Source organism: Delphinapterus leucas, chromosome 4 (genome assembly GCF_059928025.1).
Source record: "Delphinapterus leucas isolate spDelLeu-1000000601 "Yukka" chromosome 4, BTC_Dleu_Yukka2, whole genome shotgun sequence".
Classification (NCBI taxonomy): Eukaryota; Metazoa; Chordata; class Mammalia; order Artiodactyla; family Monodontidae; genus Delphinapterus; species Delphinapterus leucas.
In genome coordinates, this window is record NC_143132.1 from 39,247,278 (window position 1) to 39,270,709 (window position 23,432).

Below are 23,432 nucleotides of genomic sequence, written 5' to 3' on the forward strand. Positions count from 1 at the left end.
TTTGTTATTAAGTAGTGTATTGTTTAGCCTCTATGTGATTGTAATTTTTACTGACTTTTTCCAGTAACTGATATCTAGTCTCATAGCATTGTGGTTGGAAAAGATACTTGATACAATTTCAGTTTTCTTAAATTTACCAAGGCTTGATTTGTGACCCAAGATATGATCTATCTTGGAGAATGTTCCATGAGCACTTGAGAAGAAAGTGTATTCTGTTGTTTTTGGATGGAATGTCCTGTAAACATCAATTAAATCCATCTTGTTTAATGTATCATTTATAACTTGTTTCCTTATTTATTTTCATTTTGGATGATCTATCCATTGGTGAAAGTGGGGTGTTAAAGTCCATTACTATGATTTTGTTACTGTTGAGTCTCCCTTTTATGGCCGTTAGCATTTGCTTTACGTATTGAGGTGCTCCTATGTTGGGTGCATAAATATTTACAATTGTATTATCTTCTTCTTGGATTGATCCCTTGACCATTATGTAGTGTCCTTCTTTGCCTCTTGTGATAGTCTTTATTTCAAAGTCTCTTTTGTCTGATATGCAATTTGCTACTCCAGGTTTCTTTTGATTTCCATTTGCATGGAATATCTTTTTCCATCCCTTCACTTTCAGTCACTATGTGTCTCTAGGTCTGAAGTTGGTCTCTTGTAGACAACATATATATGGGTTTTGTTTTTGTATCCATTCAGCCAGTCTGTGTCTTTTGGTGGGAGCATTTAAACCATTCACATTTAAGGTAATTATCAATATGTATGTTCCTATTACCATTTTCTTAATTGTTTTGGGTTTGTTATTGTAGGTCTTTTTCTTTGCTTGTGTTTCCTGCCTAGAGAAGTTCCTTTAGCATTTGTTTTAAAGCTGGTTTGGTGATGCTGAATTCTCTTAGCTTTTGCTTGTCTGTAAATGTTTTGATTTCTCCATGAAATCTGGATGAGATCCTTGCTGGGTAGAGTAATCTTGGTTGTAGGTTTTTCCCTTTCATCACTTTAAATATTGCTTGCCACTCCCTTCTGGCTTGCAGAGTTTCTGCTGAAAGATCAGCTGTTAACCTTATGGGGATTCCCTTGTGTGTTATTGGTTGCTTTTCCCTTCTGCTTTTAATAGTTTTTCTTTGTATTTAATTTTTGATAGTTTGATTAATATGTGTCTTGGCATGTTTCTCCCTGGATTTATCCTGTATGGGACTCTCTGTGCTTCCTGGACTTGATTGACTATTTCCTTTCCCATATTAGGGAAATTTACAACTATAATCTGTTAAAATATTTTCTCAGTCCTTTTCTGTTTCTCTTCTTCTTCTGGGACCCCTATAATTCAAATGTTGGTGCGTTTAATGTTGTCCCAGAGGTCTCTGAGACTGTCCTCTTTTCATTTTTTTTTCTTAATCTGCTCTGCTTTAGTTATTTTCACTATTTTACCTTCCATGTTACTTATCCATTCTTCTGCCTCACTTATTCTGCTATTGATTCCTTCTAGAGAATTTTAAATTTCATTTATTGTGTTCATAATTGTTTGTTTTCTCTTTAGTTCTTCTATGACCTTGGTAAACATTTCCTATATTTTCTCCATTCTATTTCCAAGATTCTGGATCATCTTTACTATCATTATGTGAATTCTTTTTCAGGTACACTGCCTATTTCCTCTTCATTTGTTTGGTCTGGTGGGTTTTTACCTTGCTCTTTAATCTGCTGTTTCTCTGTCTTCTCATTTTGCTTAACTTACTGTGTTTGGGGTCACCTTTTCGCAGGCTGCAGGTTTGTAGTTCCCATTGTTTTGGTGCCTGGCCCCAGTGGCTAAGGTTGTTTCAGTGGGTTGTGTAGGCTTCCTTGTACAGGGGACTAGTGTCTGTGTTCTGTTGGATGAGGCTGGATCTTGTCTTTCTGGTGGACAGGACTGCATCTGGTGGTGTGTTTCGGGGTGTCAGTGACCTTATTATCATTTTCGGCAGCCTCTCTGCTAATAGGTTGGGTTGTGTTCCTGCCTTGCTAGTTGTTTGGCATAGGGTGTCCAGCACTGTACCTTGCTGGTTGTTGAGTGGAGCTGGGTCATAGCATTGAGATGGAGATCTCTGGGAGACCTTTCACCATTTGATATTATGTGGAGCTGGGAGGTCTCTGGTGGACCAATATCCTGAACTTGGCTCCCCTCCCCCTCAGAGGCACAGGCCTGACACCCGGCCAGAGCACCAATACCCTGTCAGCCACAGTTGTGGACAGCCAGATACTTTTGGAGATGGAGTTGAAAAGAATCGAGCTCCAAGATTTTCTCAAATGGAGAAAGCAAGCTGAGCTTGCAAGATGGAGGCTGCTGAGTGTGTCCCCCTATAGTCAATTCTTATTAGAAGGTTAAGTAAGATAATGAATAACATTGAATGCAGTTGATTACTCTTCTTGGAACACCATCTTTTCTAGCCTTTTGGGATACCTCACTACTCTGATTTTTCTCCTACTTTATTGGTGGTCACTATTCAGTTTTCTTTGCTGCCTCTTCCTTCCCTTCCCACAGATAGATACTGGCCTTCTTCTGTTCTCTGTTTACTCTCACTCACTGCGTGGTCTCTTCTAATTGCATGGCCTTACATGTATTCTGATAACTTGAATTTCTATCTTCACCTATTTTCTTTTTGTATACTAGACACATAGTGGACTGCCTAATAGGCATCTTTGCTTGGACACAATAGTAATCTCTAACTTACCATATCTAAAAAAACCCCAATATGGCCAAATCCTATACTTCCTCCAATCTAACCTATCAGAGTAAATGGTGCTAATATTCACCTGGATGCTCATTCTGAATATTCAGCACTCATATTTGATTCTTTCTTTCTTACTTTGCACTAGATCCAATCTATTAATATTACCCTTAACTTCATATTTCAAATTGTGTTCCAAATTTTACCATATCTTAACCGAATCCATAGCTATGACCCACGTCCAAGCCTCTGAACTCTTTCACCTGGATTGAAGCACTATTTTAACTGTTGTGGATGATAGACTGTAAAGGTAATGTCATGATTCCTCCTTCCTGGTGTTTCTGCCTCGGTTAATATCCTGCCCTTGAGTGTGGACAGGAAATCTGACTTACTTTCACTTAACAGAATGTGCAAAGGTAATTGGATGCCATTTTCATAATTATAATACATAACACTGTAATGTTCATCTCTCAAGGAAACTCTCCATTTTTTTGGCTCTGAGGAAAGAAGCAGCCATGTTGGGAAAACCCATATGGAAAGGTATTGAAGATAGACTCCAGCTAAGAGGCAGTGAGAAACTGAGGCCCTCAATCCAAAATCTCACAAGGAATTAAGTGCAGGCAATTACATGGGCTTGAAAGCAGGTCCTTCCCAGTCAAGCCTCAGGTGAGACCGCAACCTAGGGTAAAACCTTGATAGCAGCTTTATGAGACCCTGAAGCAGAGAACTCAGCTTCACTATGCCCTGGCTCTTAACCTACATAAACTGAAATGAATTGTTTTAATCTACTAAGTTTGTAGTAATATTATTAAATAACAATAGATAATTAATACACTTAGTCTCCTCTCATGGACATTTTCCTTCTCATGGTCTATCCTCCATACAGCAGGCAAATGGTTTTCTTTTTATACAAGTTATTACCAAATGATCTTAATTGTTTACATTTGTAACTTTCTTTATTAACTGAATATTTAAGTTCCTTTTTTGTACTAAACTGTACATTAAGACTAAACATACAACTATGAATGGTTATTTCCCTCAGAATACTTGCCTATAATTGTATCTACATTTCCTCACCACCTATCCAGTTTTCAATGCAAGAAAAGTAATTATTCCATTTAAATGTTTCTTGATACATTTGAGGTCCAAAATTTATTGGAACCAGTCTTTCATTTAAGCCATCAATGTTCTCCTTACTGTTTGCCTTTTCCTTTGAAACACCATCCTACATGTGCTTAAAGTTTTTTGCTTATCCTTTCCTTGAATTGGTCTTTTTCTTCAATTACTACAATACTTATTTTTACACTTCTCCGTCCTTTAGTTCATACCTTTTAAATATTAATATCCCTCCTAGAAGTGTCTCCTTCCTGCTACATACTCTTCATAAGTGATTTCAGTGTTATGTATTCAGCTAATAATTTCAGTTGTAAAAATCCAGGACAGTCCCATTTTCTTAAATTATCAGACATGTATTTTCAGATATTGCTATCTGATTGCTCTACAAACAGCTTTGTTTATTAAAACCAATGTCATATTTTGTATTTTTTTTCTAATTACTTCCAATAGTGTCTACCTGTACTCTTCCTCATCTCCACGTGTTTCCACCAGATATCCAATCCTGCAAGTCAAATACTTTGGTGCCATCCTCAATTTCCCTCTCTCTCAAAACCACCTGTGCCCTTTTTTCTCTCCCATACAAACATTCAGTGGATCACTGCACACTGCCAATTCTTGTAGGAACAAATATCTGAGGGATTCATCTTTTTCTATTCCTATTTCAATTGTTGAGTTCTGGCTAGTGTTCCAGTGGATTTTTAAATATTTTATTTGCTTCCAGTTTTCTCCCTTCTCCATGCTTCCAACTCATTATCTGCACTATCCTCAGACTGATCTTTCAAACATGTAAACCATTCTAGTGCTTTCCCATTACTCATATTATGATGGTGTCCAAATGCCTTAATATGTTGTATAAGATGATTTGTAAAGATTTTCTCTCTTGGCCTTCTCTCTTTTTATTCCTATGCCTAGGTAATCCATCATTATCTTCCTCACCACAGTACTTTGCATGTATTCTTTCTTCTTCCTGAAGAACACTCCACCTTGTCCTCTTGAGTGACTACTACTGTCTCACAGAGAGTAGAACAGTCTCGTTTATAGACTTCCCAGTTATTTCCTCCTATCCCTTACTTCCACATTGAGTCAAGTTTTTTTCTCTATGCTTTTAATGTATGTTGCTTAATATTTCTTATAGTACTCACCACACATTATCTTAGATATTTACTTAGGTTCTCTCTTTAGGCTGTGATCTCCAAGAGATCAAGGATAATATAGGTATACATTTCTGAATACTCCATGAAGACTGGCACATGTTAGGCACTGAATAAATACTTTGTAATTTTAAAGTAAGTGATAGCACACTGCATTCTTTACTAGCCATTAATAGTCTAGCCCCATATAGCTATTTTAGTAACTAGCCAGTTACTTAGCAGGGATGAAAGGATATGAGATACAGTGCAGAATATTTTGAATAAAGGAGTAAAGGTCTTGAATGTGGAAGAGTAGGCTAGAATGGAAGAAAAGTAGAGCAGTGAAGGGTTCCAGTATTCAGACCTCAGTACAATAGACAGGAATAAGGGACAGAGGATATAGAAGAATAGGAAGGGAATCACACAGAGAAGGATGGAGTGGTGCTAATGAAACACTCAATGTGCCTTTTCTACTTCACAATCTCTCAGACCCAACTGAGTGGCCATCTTCACTTGAATGATAAAAGGCACAGTCAGTATCAGTGATTTACTATTCACTTGCTTTTCTAGTTCATTGCCAACCACTGAGTTATGATTTATCAAAAGTAAAATGTAGATAAAGGCAAAGACACCACTTTTAAAGCCGTATGACTTTAAGAAAGGAAAGACTGACACATCAATTGATGGAATTTTGGCTATAATCCAGTCCTCAAACTACAGATGCCCGATGTGACAGATGGCACGCTGAAACTCTCTGTTAGCCATGCATCCTGGGTCAGAGTAAGAAAAGAGAGGTCAAGACTCAGCATTTGATGAAGTACTGTGTTGAAGTGTTCAGCTCTACTCCTTGTTCCCTGAGCACTGCTAGCTTCATTGATTAGTATAGTGCCTGCATTAGGTATTTGTGATACATTCTTTTATTTATCCATAGGATGTCCGAGTCTGAAGGGACCCTTAGAGACTTTATTCAGAAATTTGTTTAAACATGAAGAAACTCATATGCAGAAATTTAAATTTCTTATGCAATATTAATGCCAAGTCAAGGTCAAGACAATGAGCAGAACACTTGAAGCACAGTTCTCAATGTCATGGTCTCCCCACTGTTTTTACTTTCCTTTTACTTATAGCATTTCATAGCTTAGTTTTCTATCTCAACCTCCATCAAACTATTCATGTCACATGGCTCATAGTAATTATTCTCTAACCCTTGGGATTTTTAATCTGCATTTCTGAAAACAGTACCTTGATAATATCAATAGTATAAACTTTTCATTTTGAAAAGTCATTGGCAAACCTTCCCTGAACTTTCAATCACTTCTGAAAGATTTTAATATGAGAAAAAATTCTAACATCACAACTCTCTAATAATAATACAACTGATTGCTTCATAGATTAAAGAGATCCTAACTGCTAAAAGCATTATGAAGCTGGACATCTGTCAAAACATCATAGGGGAAATTCCTGTATTGGCCAGGGAATAAAACCTGATGCATATTCTGTGATTGTCGATTCCATAAAGGAAAGTGATGCTCATCTAAGTCTCAAAATGGATTACTAGCTTAAGGTTATTAATTCAAATGTGAATGAGAAGGACTAGGCAAGTGGTTCCTTCTCAGATGCTGTGAGGGATGGCAATTTTCTATCACCAAAGAATAGTCCTAACCATAAGTTGGTTATTATTTTGTTACATACCTGTTATTCCAAAGGTTAGGATAATTTACATATTTAAATTAGGGCTTTTGTTTGGAAATAAAATAAATCAACTTAAGATATCTTAGGCATGAAGGGGAATTGTAATGTAACAGAGACAAGTCATCAAAGTCAATGACAGAAAGTCTGCTGGACATTAGAACAGTAGTCAAACCAGAAAGTTGAAAATTGTTGTCTTTTATCTTTAGTTCCCCCATGTGCTTGTTTCACTCTATATCTACACACTGGCTTTCTGTGCTTGTCTAGTCTATGTAGGGAGCAAATAAAAGCCACTATACCATTTCAAATGCTTGATTTACCTTCCTTTCTATAATCCCCAAACAATTCCCTGAGGAGAAAACTCTGACTGAGCCTCTTGGGTCCAGTCCAGTAAATCTTGGCCATAGGGTCAGGGTCAACAGTATTTGAGGACTTTGGATTATAACTGAAGTCAGGGGATGGGTTGTTAAGTAGCTAATCAGGATCCTGGAAGATGTTCCAAATAAGTATCAGTTATACCTGGACATAGTTCTTTACCAGAATATGTATATTCGTGCCCTATTCTCAACATTAAGCCAGAATCTCTAGTGTGTATTCTCAGAATTGGGATATTGAATAAAGAAAGAACTTCCCCATGTGATTATGATAAGTACCTTTACCTCTTATTAAAAGTCATTAATGAAATGTTTGTAAATTAGTAAAATAGAATAGATCTAGAATTGATTCTGCTTCTTATCTCAAGCACTTGGGGTGTCACATGTAACGTGGACCGTATCTGTCAGGGAACACTGGTGAACATATGATTCTAGGATGATTATTTAGTGTATATGAATCTTAGACTTGTGTCTGTGCTTGGCTTAGTAGCAAGATGGAATGAGAAAGAGGGGATACAATACTGTAGTAGTGCCCATAGAAAAGTATGTTATAAGTTAAGAAACTAAAAAAGGCTCTTTTGGCACTGAAATGCAGACTCCTCCAATATTGGTTTCCTTGACATTGTTTTCTCTGTGTTGTGTGTATGTATGTGTGTGTACAGAAATAAAATGGAAATAGTCTGTTTGGATTCATGAGGAATTTCTAAACTGCATTGCTCAGTTTTGTCTTAGAAATGTTCTTGTTCTTTCTCAATTGTCATGGAGTTGGTTAGAGGTTTCTGGCCACTCAGAGAGGACCAACTGCATTCTGTGTATATGTTTCACCATTTTCCTTTTTACCTGCATTATCTTAACATGACACCATATGAAGGAACCCAAAGCATTAAAACAAACACTATAGAAGCTTAGCTATATTAATTTTGCCTATTTGACTATGGCAGAGAATTCTGTTTTCTAAATAGAAAAAAAAAACACATTTTTTTAAGAAAGTCCATTTTAACACTATTTTCAGTAGAGGATATTTAAAAGCCTTTCCACTCAAAAAAGATTTTTAATATGCTTTTTAAACACCCTGAGAATATTCTTTGAAGGTTAGAAAAGACGTTACTCTCAAGAGTCAGTATAGATCTATGCAAGGTCACTATTAATTTGCTCAGAGTGGTAAACATTTAAAACAGCTATAGACGAATACAAACCAAGACCTTTACGTAAGATATTTAACAAAAGGAAAGGAGAGGGACAGTTATTTTGCAATCTATCCCAAAACATAACACAAGGATCAAATCTTATTTATGTCTGTATTCTTAGCATGGTAACTTGCATATAATGTTTCATTTTATTTGAATAGATTTTTATCATGCTATACCCATCATTTTAAGTAAAAGGACAGGTCTATTAATTTATTTTAATGATTCAGAGATAAACTTGATGGCTTCTGGTACAAATGTACTTTTAGCAATGGTAGGAATTTATGCTATTATTTACTTTAAATTGAGAAATTAAAAACACAGAAATCATGCAGAAAATTCCCTTAAGTTTATAATTATTTTATCTTTGTTCTAAAACTTAATTGCAGAAATAATAGTGAGCATTTATTATGAGTCATTAAAGTCACTATAGTTTTGGGTTAAACTCTAGGAATGATTTATCAAATTCAGAATGGTAGTGATTTTAAGGGCATGTATTAGTGGTAGGAGAAAAAGAAGACAGTGGCACATGCGAGAAGCATCCTGAGCCCTCAGTTGTATACGTAAGACTTTATTTTCTAAGCTGGGCTGCTAGATATAGAGACATTAATTTTATTATCTATTTGTATGCCTGAAGTGTTTCATAATTTAAGAAAACATTTTTAATTGACCGTTTACTCTGTCAATTAGAAGATTTGGACTCGGAATTGTGGTTCTTAAAAACAACTGAACAGAAGCATCTTCAACAGTTATAACTGAAGACAGTCTACTTATTTTTATTTCTCCCTTAATAAACCACTTCAAAAATTACTTAACCTCTGTAATTATATTTTTAAAGGATATTCTAATGCTTCTTTTTTTAATAAGGACAGTAATTTGCATTATAAACAAGATAGTAAAATTAATCTTTGCTACTTTTTCTGTGTTTATGTTTATTTATTAGTAAAGCAGAGTGACTTGCACTAAATGAAAATGATAATAGGTGTCATTTATTAAGGTCTGATTATGAACCAGGCTTAGTTCTTATTAATCAATTATTCTTATAATAACTCTGTGAGTTAGATGTTATTAACCTACCTTTACAAAAGGAAAAACAGGCAGAGAATGATTGTTTTTTTCAGCTTTAAACAAGTAATAAGTGACAGATCCAGAGTACAAATAAAGATCTGTCATGTTCCAAAATTTTTGCTCTTCCTTCATAAATCAAGTGTCCACTGATAAGACCAAGAATTAAGTAACAAAGTTTTTCTCTATGAGTTACCACTGGACACTAGGGACCATTGATCCTGCTCTATGGTTATTCATAAGCATGGGGCATTTTGGAGTGAGAAACAAAAATAATAAACAGTAAAAAGAAGCTCTATTTGGATTTTCTAGTGACAGTGAGCTCATTATGAAAGAAGGAACATCTTTACATCCTAGTATAATTGGTAGAAACATAAGTCTTCCCTTATAGGAAGAAAAGGATGACTTGTTTACCATTTACTGAGATGTTCCAGATAATGCAATCCTGACTCTCAGTGATACATTGATCATTATTGTTGCAGTTAACATTTATTGCATATTCACTATGTATCAGCCACCATGGCTATTGCTTTACAGAAATTATCTCATTTAATTTTTAGAACAACCCTTCACAGTACATGCCAGTATTACCCTCTCATCTATGAATGAACAAACTGAGTCTTCACGAGGTGTTGGAAGCTATTCACAGCCACGCACCTACTGAGAAGTACAAAAGGGTCTCTAATCACAGGTGGTCTGACTCCAAAGCCCTTGCTCTGAACCACTACAATGCACTACCTCACACCTGAAGCTGTGTATATAGATGCAAGGAGAAAGACTGTACAAAGAGAGAGAGAGAGGGATGAGTGCTAACAGTTATTCAAGCTGTTTATGTTTACAAATCCACTTAAGAGCTATTGTCCAGTGTTAAAAGGTTTTTACCTTTGATAATTTTGATTCTAAAAATCTAGTTTCACTTTGCCAGATAACCAACGATTGCAAGTGTATACTATGAAAATAATTTTAGACATTTGGATGTTACTGGAAACTGCCAAGTTCTTAGATATAAACTAGCAATATTTTCTCTCCTTTTTCTCCCCTCTATTTTATAAGGTAGCAATCCTGTTGATCATTTCTTTAGAATGTGATATACTGCAAAAAGAGGACAAGGTTAAGTTTAAGTTTTGCATTTATGGGATATTTGTAGATTTAATGAAATTCCTCTCCAGCCAAATGAGAATTTAGCACCACTTAAAGGTTGGAAAGAGGCTGCAGCTTTATGAGGCTAGCATTGTTATGTTAAAATGTTTAGGTCTATTTTCATGATTATAATTAATAATATATATTAAAAAATTAAAAAGTTTAAACTGCAATTAACTATGGCTCAGAGTATAAGGCAGTGAAGGATTTCTCAGTTCTTCTTGTGTAAATGTTGAATTCTTTGGGGAAATAACTTGAATATCCATTGATTTTACTAGTACAGTAATTAAATTTATTCCCTAAGGAAATATACTTTAGCGTGTTGGGAAGCTGCCTATTGTCTGTGTATCTTGGGCCAGGTAAGCTGTTTCCTGGTTGTTAGCCCTGGGATTATTCACTGTCCCTACCATTATTACCTACAGATGAGGATCTGGTCTTCCTTTTCTCTGTGAAGTTCATCTATATTTTCCCTAAACATATTTTCTGTTACTTTAAAATTGTATAATATTTTGAAAAAGCCAGGGAACACACAAAATATAAAGTTTATTTAGGATTTACATTAGGATTTAGCAAAGGGCTCCCTATGGATATTGATAATTAAAAATTTAAAAATTTCCTAATAGTGTTAATTGCTTTCCCGAAACAAGAGTAGATATCTGGACTATTCTTCACTTTTTCCCCCTCTGTTTTCTGCCTCTAAAAATTTTCAATTTACTCTACAATAAATGCTACTGGGAGAAGGGTATTAATAAAAGGATACATTCCTGCCTCCATTGATTTTTGTATTCTATTGTCTAATATCCAAGAGTTTTTCCATTTTCTTGGAGCATGGATCTCTTGCACAGTTAAAAGACATATTTAACATTTGTGATATTTTGGACTTTAGGTTTATGTTGAGGACTTTTATATAATACCATACTTCTTGTCTACACTGTTTCTGGTATCCGTAATAGGAAGCCTTCCATATAGAAATGATCATCAGATGCCTACCAAGCGTGACAGGAACTGGCAATGCAACAGGCTCCTGCCTTCAGGAATCTTAAATGAATAAATAGTGGACTAGTGAATATGAAATTACAAGGAATTAAATAAGTGTAATAATAGAGAAGTACATGAGGAATCACATAGGAGAGACTCTTTACTTTTTGAAGTGAGAGATGGCTTTTTGGAGGAAGTTATCTGAAAGAACACTTAATCACAAGGATAAGAGAGAGTGTATAATTTGGCAAGTCTCTGAAGAGATTGATGGAAGGGTATAAGGTGGAAGACATGAAAATGTTCCACAGGAGGGAAGAGGTTTTCAAAAGAGAGTCGGACTTACAGATTTCACTCATTAATATAGAGAGCTAGAAGGAGCATCACATATACTCTTACAACAAAAATTTGGACAAAATGAAAATCCATCACATTTCTTGTATCCATCAGGGATCTGAGGTTACAAGGTAATCATCTAGCATAGCATAAAATCTAAGGAATGACACCGGCAGGGAGAGACAGGACTCAAGCACTTGCTTATCCAGAGCAGATGCAGGTGGAGACTATTAGAATAATTCAATGAGAACAGTGAACGAATGAATTGGCAAAAGTGTGAGGAGACAGTGTGGAGCTGCTGGAGGCCACAGATATAAGGGGACTGGCACATTTCTGTAGATATTTTCCCTCTATCAACCCCCCCCCCAAAATTTGAGAATACTAAGAAAGTTTCTGAATTAGTGCACACCTAGGTGAAAGGGAAGAGTAGTTGCTGTGTGAGAACATAAAAAATCTGCCTGGATCTTCTTTATCTATTATATGGAAAAATGCATTATTCTCTGGTTGGAAGGGGTCAGAAATAGACATCCTTGGGCACTGGTGAAAATCCAATATAGTTAGTGAAAATGAACAAGCAAAAAAACAAACAACTCCTCTACTGTTGGAAGAGGGACAGGAATACATGCTGAAGCCAAAACTAAAAGCTTAGGGGGAGTCAAGAACAATGAGAAGGTCACATGCTCCATACTCAGGAACATTGTGTCTACCTAAGGCTGAAGTTTAATCAGAATGTCAGAGAACGTCCCTTTTTCACTCTGTTATTTCATCATTTAAGTGGAATTTTTTTAAAAAAATCATATAATCACCTCAATAGATAAACAAAAAACACTTAAAATTCAATGTCCATTCATTATCAAAGTTTTAGCAAACTAGGGATAATTTGTTTTCTTAACCTGATAAAAGACATCTATAAAAATCTCCAAGTTATGAGGTATTTAATATTCAATGGTGAAAGTTTTCCCCTTAATTGGGAACAAGTCTGTTCTTACAAGTCGTATTAAACACTGTACTAGTAATTTTAGTGTAATAAGGCAAGAAAAAAGAAAGGGTATTTAGATTGGAAGGGAAGAAATAAAACTGCATCTATTCACAGACAGAATTACCTATTTAGAAAATCTCAAAGGACCTATACAAAAACTCCTGAAATTAATAAGTAAGTTTAGAAGGGTCTTGGGATATAAGGTCAACATACAAAATAAAAAGAAATCAATTGTATCTCTTAACTAACAATTGGAAAAGTTTTTTAAAGCATCATTGACAGTAGCATCACAACATTAAGCATTTAGGTACAAATCTAACAAAGCAGGTTCAGGATCTGTATGATGCAAAATACAAAACATTGATGAAAGAAATCAAAGACCTAAATAGATATAGAGATATGCTATGTCTGTGACTCAGAAGACTAAATAGTTAAAAATGGCAGTTTTACCCAAACTGATCTGTAGATTCAACAGAATCCCAATCAAGTTTCCAGCATTCTATTTGTAGATATTGACAAGCTCATGAAGAATTTTCACATAAAGGCAAAGGGACAAGAAGAGCCAAAACAATTTGAAAGAAAAGTTTAAGGACTCATAGTAAGATTCCAAGACTTACTATAATTCTGTATTAATCAAGGCAAGTGGATAAACATATGGAAAAAAGAGAACAGAATAGAAAATCAAGTAAAAGACCCACACAAATGCTGTCTACTTATTTTTGACAAGAATGCAAAGGCAGCTAGCTCATTGCAAAAGAGTAGCCTTTTCACCAAGTGACAATAGAACATTTATACATTTTTAACCAGTGGTACTGGAACATTTATAAATATGCAAAAAATAATAATCCTTAACTTGTATCTCACATCTTGTACCAAAAATTAGCGCAAAATAAAAGACTTAAATATAAGATATAAAACTATAGTCTAGAAGAAAACAGGAAAGTATATTTGTGATAATCAGGCAAATAATTTTTTCTTCCTTAACATACGTATATCAAAACACAATCCATGCAATAAAAATAAAAACTGAATTTTATTAAAATTAAAATATCTAGCTTCAAGAAAGACAAGGTAGGGCTTCCCTGGTGGCGCAGTGGTTGAGAGTCCGCCTGCCGATGCAGGGGACACGGGTTCGTGCCCCGGTCCGGGAAGATACCCCGTGCCGCGGAGCGGCTGGGCCGGTGAGCCATGGCCGCTGAGCCTGCGCGTCCGGAGCCTGTGCTCCGCAATGGGAGAGGCCACAACAGTAAGAGGCCCACGTACCGCAAAAAAAGAAAAAGATAAGGTAATGAAAAGACAAGTCAAAGACTTGGAAGAAACATTTTCTAGTCACATTTTTGACAAAAGTGCCTGTTTCTAGAATATATAAAGAATGCTGAAAGCTTAACAATGACAACAAGCACTAAAACCAATTGAAAAAATAGGCAAAAGATCTAAATAGATACTTCACCAAAGAAGATACATGGATGGTAAATAAGCATAGGAAAAGATGCCCAACAGCATTAGTCACTACATAATGCAAATCAAAACCATATTGATATATGACTATTCACATAATCAGTAGGTAACATAAACATATATTGGCATTACAAAGGCATGGCAAGGATGTGGAGTAACAGGAACTGTCAACCAGTGCTGATGAAAATGCTAAATGTCCAGCCACTATAGACAACAGGTTGGCTATTTCTCATAAAGTTAAATAGACACTTACTATATTGCCACACAGTCCCACTCCTAGCTATTTATTCAAAAGAAATGAAAACTTATGTTCACATAAAAATCTGTACATGAATATTTATAACAGCTTTATTCATAGTCACCAAAACTGGAAACAACTCAGATGTCATTCAGCAGATGAATGGATAAACTGTTGTACAGCCAACAAATGAATACTACACAGTGATAATATAGAACACACTATCTTTTCATGGAATGATATGAATGAACCTTAAATGCATTTGAAAGCTTTGGCCAGACCCAAAGAGTCATATGCTGTATGATTCCATGTATATGATATTCTGGGAAGGACAAAAGTGTAGGATTGAAAATAGACTAGTGCTTTCTAGCTTTGAGGATGGGGAATAAATTAACTAAACAGGGGCAATTCAGGACAATTTTGGGAGTGATGAAATTATTCTCGTTCACAGTTGTGTTGTAGATATACAACTCAAAGCATTTGTCAAAATCCACAGAACTATGTACCACAAAGAGTATGTTTTACTGTATGTAAATAAAAACAAAAACAAGATGTGGAGATATCAATTAAACAGACAAACCTATTATCTGAATAACAACAAAACAAGTAGGGAAGAAAATAACTAGACTATCTCTGGAAAACAGTAATTTGACCTGATACTCTACGATTAATAACAAAAAGAACTGTTCACAAACGTTGTGCTCTAGTTAGTAACTAGTGCTCTAGTTCTGTTTTGCTCACAAAGTATGGGTTAGCAATTCTGGAATTACTTTATGTGTGTAGTAGTTTTCAACATATGCATTTCTTATCTCTGTCTAATCAGAGGGACTAGAAACAATACTATCACTGCAAAATTGAGCATACCTAGCACGTAGATCTTGGTTTCTAAGTGCCATTCTCAAAGAACTAAACAAAGCCAACTCAGAAAAGTGGTTGATTTTAGGGCAGAGAAAATACAAGATGAATCTATATCATTCTATGAATGTTAGAAAAGAAAGGGTTAGTTCAAATTGTGATGAGGATGTGGAAAATGCACAGAAGCCAATCTGCAAGAATTCCTAATGGCTAAAGCTCAATAATTGTTCAACAATTTGAGTAACATATAAAACAGTACTGATTATAACCCCCAGAATAAAATAAACACCCATGAATTCATAGTGATATAAATGAATGAATGAATAAATGGAAGAAAAGAGACAGAACCTTGTCACTAAAAAAAAATTAATGTAGAATTGAGGAAGACAGAAAATCACCATCAGAACAACACAATATTTTTTCTTCAGGCAAGTTCTATCAAATGGATGCCAAAATTAGTGGCAAAAGTTTGAGAAGCAACAGCATATTTGCATAGTTTCAAAACATCTTTCAAGACACTTATCAGTTACAAATCAAAAATAGTAACTTTACCATGGACAAATCCTTAACCAAGTGGTCAAGACGAATAGCACCAGTAATAAGACATATCACATCATGTACTCCCTCACGTGATACACTGAGAAAGCCACACCACTTCTGTGGTATTTTTGCAAAAAAAATCCTAAACTGTATAACCTTAACCTTACCATGAAGACACACCAGAGAAATTCAAATTGAAAGTACATTCCACAAAATGGTTGACCAGTACTCTTAAAAGCATTAGTATGTTTAAAGATATTAAAAGACTAAGGAACTGTCACAAATAGAAGAAGACTAAGGAAACACAACAACTAAATGCAACATGAAAACCTGCATCAGGTATTGGATTAGAAAAAGCACAGTGTAAAAACTGGTGAAAACAGCAAAAAGACTGCAGTTTCCTTAACAGTACTGTGCTAATGTTAATTTCACAGTTTTAATGAATGCACAAGTTGTTAGTATTAGAGGAAGCTGAGTGAACAATACTAAGCAACCCTGGACTACTGATGCAACTATTCTGTAAATCGAAAATTATTTCAACATGAATAATCAAAAGCCCATAGGCAGGAGAGCACGAGGTGCATTGAAAGGCTTAGGATATAAGATATAGTTGGATTATGAAGTGTGACCTGGAAAGTAGGAAGCTGGAGAGCTAAGAGACTAGATTATACAAAAATATGCTATCCATTCAGAAATGAGGAGTATTCAGTTTTTTTTTTCCAGGGAATTAATGTGATCAGATTTGCATTTTGAAAAGTACACACTTGTTGAAATTTAGAGAATAATTTAGAAAGCACTAAACATGATGATACTAAACCAGTTAGGAAGAAATGTCACATGCAGAAGGGGGAGGATGTGTCAGGATGGAGATAACAGGATGGATTTTAGAACAATCCTGGAGGTACAATAAAAAAATACTTGGTGGTTAAGAGAAAGGAAAGCAGAAGACAAGACTAACATTCATGCTCTAGAAGCACTAGGCATTTTGGTGTGAGCTTAAAATAATTCTTTAATGGTCAACTCTTTAAAAATTGCAAAGTAAACAAAATCATATATCCCCTTTCCATCTTGAGAAGAAATATTTATTCTCTCTATTTATATCCCTCTCTTTCTCAAAGCTAAACCTTGTTTCTAAGGTGGAAAGCTGAGGTGTGATTAACAGTGTTATAAGAGACATATTAGAGAGCGTAATATGGGTAGGAAAAATTTTAGTTTAGAGTCTTGGCCCTATAGCTAAACAAAGCTCCAAGCATGGTTCCTCTACCTACTTCATTTTTTATCTCTGGTAAGTTTTTCTCTCCCATATATGTTTCCTTTTTCTTATCTATAGAATGAGGACAATCAGTTTAACTACCACTTTAGCTGTTTGAGTGTTAAGTATACGTAAAGGCCTTAGATCAGTGCTTGGCACATAGCACACCTGAAGTAAATGGTAATTATTATACTGAGGCTGATTTTGTTAGCTTTGCTGTTTACCAACCTTCCTCCTTTCAGAAGAGGCCAATAAGTCTGTTCAATACTTGCTCATTCTCTGACACTTCACATATGTCTTAAACCAGGGGAAGGGAGAGATATAGGGGACCATATTTTAGTCCCCATGTGATTATTTCATCTCCATCTCAGACTTCCCAGGAAATAATGAATTGCATTAATGAACAGCAATGTTAATGATATCAGTCCTGTGCATACAGACATTACTGTTATAACGTGGTACATTTTTCCAACAGACTTTTAAAATAATATGTAGTAAAACATTCTTGTAAAATTCTCACAATATAGAAAGTAAAATATGAAAGTCTAAAAATTCAAGTGTGGTTTTCAGGATGGGATGAAGTCAGATAATATTTGTTACACGCATTACTTGGTAATAAAAAGTATAGATATTTCTTTGTCAAAATATTCCTTTTATTATCAGATATTTCAGGGGATATGCTTCCCTGAGTAAAAGAATGATACAGAAGTAGATGCAGATTTAGGGGAAATTATTATTTAAGTTTTGAATATTCATTTTCAGATGTCCAAGCAATATTAGAATGCAAATATCTGGGCAGCAGTTGAATGGGCAAGTCTAAAGCACATGATAATAAATTAGGTCAGAGGTACAGATTTAAGATACATGACATACAGAATAAATGTCAAAGATAACAGAAGCAACCCAAACTGTGGTTTTACCCCAGAGGGGTGTATACAATTAATAAAGAAGGCCTGTAATAAAATCCAAATGCATCTCTAATGGAACATGGAAATAATGATTTTATAAAACCAATGTTGTATCACGGTGGTATTATAAAGAGATTCCAATTTTTAGTAAATCTCAATTATTTAGTAAACATTTAATGGGAAATAATAAACTCATGGGCTATAATGGCAAATTATACTCTATATTAGTAGTTTGTTTCAAAAATAGGAAATTTAACAAAACTTAGGTGGTTGTTCAACATTAAATTAAATGGCTCAAAATCTGACCAGCCTACTGTATTCTCCCAGTACAGATTTTCATTATTTTGCATTATTTTATCAGTCCATTTTTAATCTTCCATGAGTACCTAATATATATTATATAAATTATTTGTATTAATATATAGATAATCAGGCATTGTATTACTCATATCAAGAAAACCTATTTTTTCAGGGTTTTCACTGAGTTTTATATATCTAGTCCAATAATAATTTTTTGAGCAACTGCTCTTGGGAAGCCTTCATCATTTGATTTATATTTTAGATTTATAGAGCAAATATTTCTCATATCTTTCTCTTGTCCAGTCTTCACCAGCTCAGTTGACATTATCAGGGCAGATAGAGCCTTAAAAGGCTTTTTATTAAAGCAACCAATCAGGATAAGACTCAAGGAGATCAGAGATCTAAAAACTAAATATTTGGAATAGACTATTACTACCTGATCTTAACAAGATAAGTCTGAACTGAGTCTTGTAACATTCAGCTGTAGGTAAGACAACATTTCTGATTATTTCAGGTATCAGAACTTAAGATTTTCTATTGCCTAGGGTTAAATGTACCTTCATCAGGGTTAATAACACTTTTTCCTTAAAACCGTATAAGATTCTAAGATTTTTACTGAAACTCATGGAAATGAAACTCCAGACAAATATATAGGTTTTTCCTCTGATATCTAAAGGAAATGGCATCTTCTAAAACATTAAAAAAAAAACACCTTTACTATGTTGTGCTAATATTACTCAAGTTTATTCATCTTTGGAGTCTTAGGACAAAATTATTTGAACATACTGATGGAAATGAGGGTAAGATTCATTGGTCACTAGTTTATAGCCCATACCCTGAGCAGAGCTGCCTTTTGAAAATAGTCAAAGTGTAGTTCCATGATTTGAGAGGTCATATTTAATCATGCCACAAATTCTATCACTGGTATATTTATAAACTTTGGTGACCTCCTTAATAATTTCCATGGTGTTCTATGTGTTTTCTTGGTTGGAGTTTCTTGATGTTTTTTATCTATTTGCATCCTATAAGTAAGGGATGTCAGAGCCAGACTGTATCCTAAATCTCTACACGGCACTGAGAGATCAATGTTTACAGAGCCTTGATGTTATCAAGTTTACAAAGCAACAGAAAGTGCCACAGATTGTGCCCTCTGAGCCATGCTCTGTAGGAGTTTCACACTGATATTTCTGAAAGTCAAATCTGATGATATCACTCTCTACTTAAAATCTTCCAATTCTCCCTTATAGCCTTCAGGATCGCATCTAAACTCTTAAATATGACCTACCCATAAGACATTTCACAGTTTGGCGCCTGCTCACCCCTTCTCTTATCTTCTCCTTCTTCATTCTATCCTACAGTGGTGGTTTTAAGTCACTGAGCAATACCATGTTATCCTCCTTCTGAAGTTTGGGCCTTTACCCTGGATATCAGTTTCACCTGTATTATTTCACCTCTATCCTTACCTAGGTTCTATTTCTATATGACAACATTTGTCATCTAATATTAAAAGTTCCTGTTTACAAGTCTGGACCCCATCTGAGAAGACAAGGACAGCATATTTTCTTCTCAGTTATGCTAGCACAGTGGCAAACATTTAGAAAGTTCTCGACAAACACTTGTTTAATGAATGAATCAATATATGAATGAATTAATGAAATGATTGCCTCCTCTGCATGGTTCCCAGGCCCTCTCAGCCTTTCCAGAATTTATTGCATCCCTATCCGTCCATCTCCAAACTCATGCTGGCCACGTTTTGAAATGAGTACATTACTTCATTTCTCGAATAAGTCATCACATCTGGATCACATCAAATAGTAAAGGTGGATTACGAATTCTTCCCCAATCCATCACAGTAAAGCTGCTCTTTTGTATGTCACTATAAAAAGCTCTATACCTTGAAAACTTCACCTTTGACCTTCTAGAAATCTGAAGCCCTATTGTAGTAAATGCATAATTTTCCCTTAGCCCATCACTTAAAAAGTCACTGCTTATATCAATAAGGGGAGAAAAGTTAATGTCTTTCCTTAAAAAGTTATTGTGTTAGATGAATTCTCTGGGAAACAGACTCCAAGATGGAGAGTTGCGGGCAGAAAGTTTATTGGGGAGTGCTTTAGAGAATAAAACGTGGAGAACAGTAAGAGAAACTATCAGGCAGAGGGAGAGGTTGAAATGTGATATAGTTTCAGACATCTCGGCTGATCTCCACAGGGAGCTCTGGAGCTGGGATGATTCTTCCTAATTGTCTCAAGTTGAGGGGCAGAGTCTAGATCTCTGCACCCCCTCATCAAGCAGCCTTGCTTTTGGACTTCCCCTGAGTAAGATGGTAACTTAGGGAAAACAGCATTAAGGGCAATTCTGGAACAGAAATTAACAATGTGCCATCAGCAGCTAACATTCTCAGCATCCTGCTGGAAATGTTTCCAGATGGAGCAAACATGTTACATGAAATAAGTTTACCTGAAAGGCATGGTTAGACTGTAGCAGATACTGGGGTGACTGTCCACTTCCTTCTTTCAAGGCTGAGGCACTCATTTTTCCAGGTGCTGAAAGCAACAGTAATGCACACATAAATATTTATGTTAAATTATAAACTTAACATAATTTTATTTATGCCTCTAGTACCATGTTAGCATCTCTTGGGGTCCTTGCCAAGGTGTTAAATTTTATATCATGAAGGAGCACTGCATTAATTCTTTTTGGCTGCAGTAACAAATTTCCAAAACCTAAGTGGTTTAAAGAGTATGAATTTGCTATCTTATAGTTATGAAGAGCAGAAGCCTGAAATTGGTCTCATTGGGCTAAAAATCAAGGTCTCACCAGAGCTAAGTTACTTCTGGAATCTCCAGAGTAAAACCTATTTTTTTGCCTTTCCTGCCTTCTAGAGTCTGCCCAGATTCCTTGGCTTCTGGCCTCTTTCTTCCATCTGTGAAATGAGCATATGGCAAGTTCAGTCCTGCTCACCTGGCTCCACCCTGACTGATTTCATAGTCACATCCCCTTTTTCGGACTCTCATTTTCTACTTCCCTCTTCCTATGTTAAGAACCCTTGTAATTATATTGGAACAACCTGGCTATTCCAGAATACCCTCTCTCGTTTAAAGTGAGCTTATTAGCAACTTTAACTCTACTGTCTACTTTTAATTCTTCTTTGCCATGTAAGGCAATAATTTCCTATGATATATATTATACATATTATGTGTATTATGTATATGTATTATATACACATACACACACACACATATACATAGTTTTCACCCTGCTGGTTCAAGATGCTTCCAGAGATTAGGAAGCAGACATCTGTTGAGGTGGGGTGGAGGCGCTCTTCTGCCTAACACAACTGCTAACGTATATTAAAACAAACAGAACCTCTCCCTTCAACCCTTCTTAACCCAACCCCCTCAGGATCCATATATACCCTTCCGACTCCTACAAGCAACTTCTGGCTACTCCCCTACAGCTTTTCTAGGTGCATATTCTTTTTTGTCCCTTTATAGGCTCAGCAGCACTGCTCCAGTTGGGTTACAATGTGACTTGACCCAGGTTACTGGTTTGGTGACCCAGGGTGGAAGTGGGGATAGATGCAAAGAATTTCTGCATCAACTTCACATAAGGATGGAACCTTAGCCTTTGAAGAGAGCAGTGGGCCACTTCTAAAGGCACACTGTGTTTAAGGGATCTGGAAATTCAAGATTTTTAAGGACATCAATCCAGTTGTTACCTTCATAGGGCTCCATGCTTTTCCAACTAGGGTCTTAATCTTAAGACAAACACACTTGCAGAGTTAAGAAGTTGAATTTTTCTGTAACTCCTCTATTTTTGTAATTAAATTATGACCTCACGCATAGTTGTTTTTGCCCTTGAGAAATGAAAATAACTTTATGCTAGTTAGGAGGTCATGTGGCTTTGACATTTCACCTAAATTGATGATTAACCATGCCTTCATTTTTTTCTTCCCCAATGCATCAGTAGTACGCAACAAAAACTAATTTCAGGGTCCTTATAACACTACTTTCTTTGGGCTCTCAGGATGCCTGAGATAATACAACCACCAGTGCATTCCCTTTTAACATGATTCCATCCCAGTTTAACACTAGTGAAAATTTTAAAATTTCACTGAGACAGCATGCCAGGCATCAGTACTCTACTTACCTCCAGTGACGTGGTGTTCATTTTTGGCTGTGCAGGAGGTAATGCAATACAAAATCCCATTTTTGTCTGTACTCTCTGGAGCTAAGATGTCTCTCAACAACAACTCCAAACCAAACAAGGGGGCTGGGTTTTTATACCTTGCATTGATCAGTCAATGGATTTCAGCTGCCCTAGGAAAAAGGCATCTCCTTGAGCAGAATATTATTCTCCAGCTGAGGGCAAAGGCCTGGAGAACACAGCTGTGAGTTATCAGTGGCCAACATTTGTTGCAGCCAGGAGAATAAATGCCCAGGTCTAAAGAGAGGATCTGGTTGCTTCACCACAGCCTTCACTATCATTAATTTTTCTCTCCTACTCATGAATACCTGTAGCTTCATTATTGACCAATATCTAGTCCTAAGGTTCCTTTTCCAGTAATACTTCTGAGTTTCTATTTGATATAGTATTAAAATTTTATGCTACATTTTATTCAAGGATTGTGTGAAATTTCATTACCTATTGAATTAAATATGATGAATAGGAATATGCTGGCCTTTGGGCAATATCCAATAATTGATGATACACTGTGGATTGGATAGATGATAATAACTATTGCTCATGGCCAAGCAGAGTAATCTGTTGAATATCTACTATATGTCAGGCATTGTTCTAGACATTTGTATTGTATCAATGAACCTAATAGATCCTTGACTGCCTGGGGTTCAATTAGTGTGCAACCATTAGTTAATAAACATGTGATGTAATACAAAAAAAGTAAATCATATAATCCATTAAAAGGTGATTGTAATTGAAAAAAATTAAAGGTAAGAGTGAGTAGAAATGAGTAAGGCAGATTGTAATTTTAAATAGGTGGTGATGGTAGGGATCAATGAAAAGATAACATTTAAGCAAAAAATTTGAAGGTACTGGAATTAGTCATGAACTTATCTTGGGGAAGAGAATCTCAGGCAGAAAAAATGGCTTATGAAAAGGCCCTATAGCAGGAATATGCATCTCACATTAAAGGAAGAGCGAGAAGGCCAGTGCAGCTGAAATGGAATGAAAA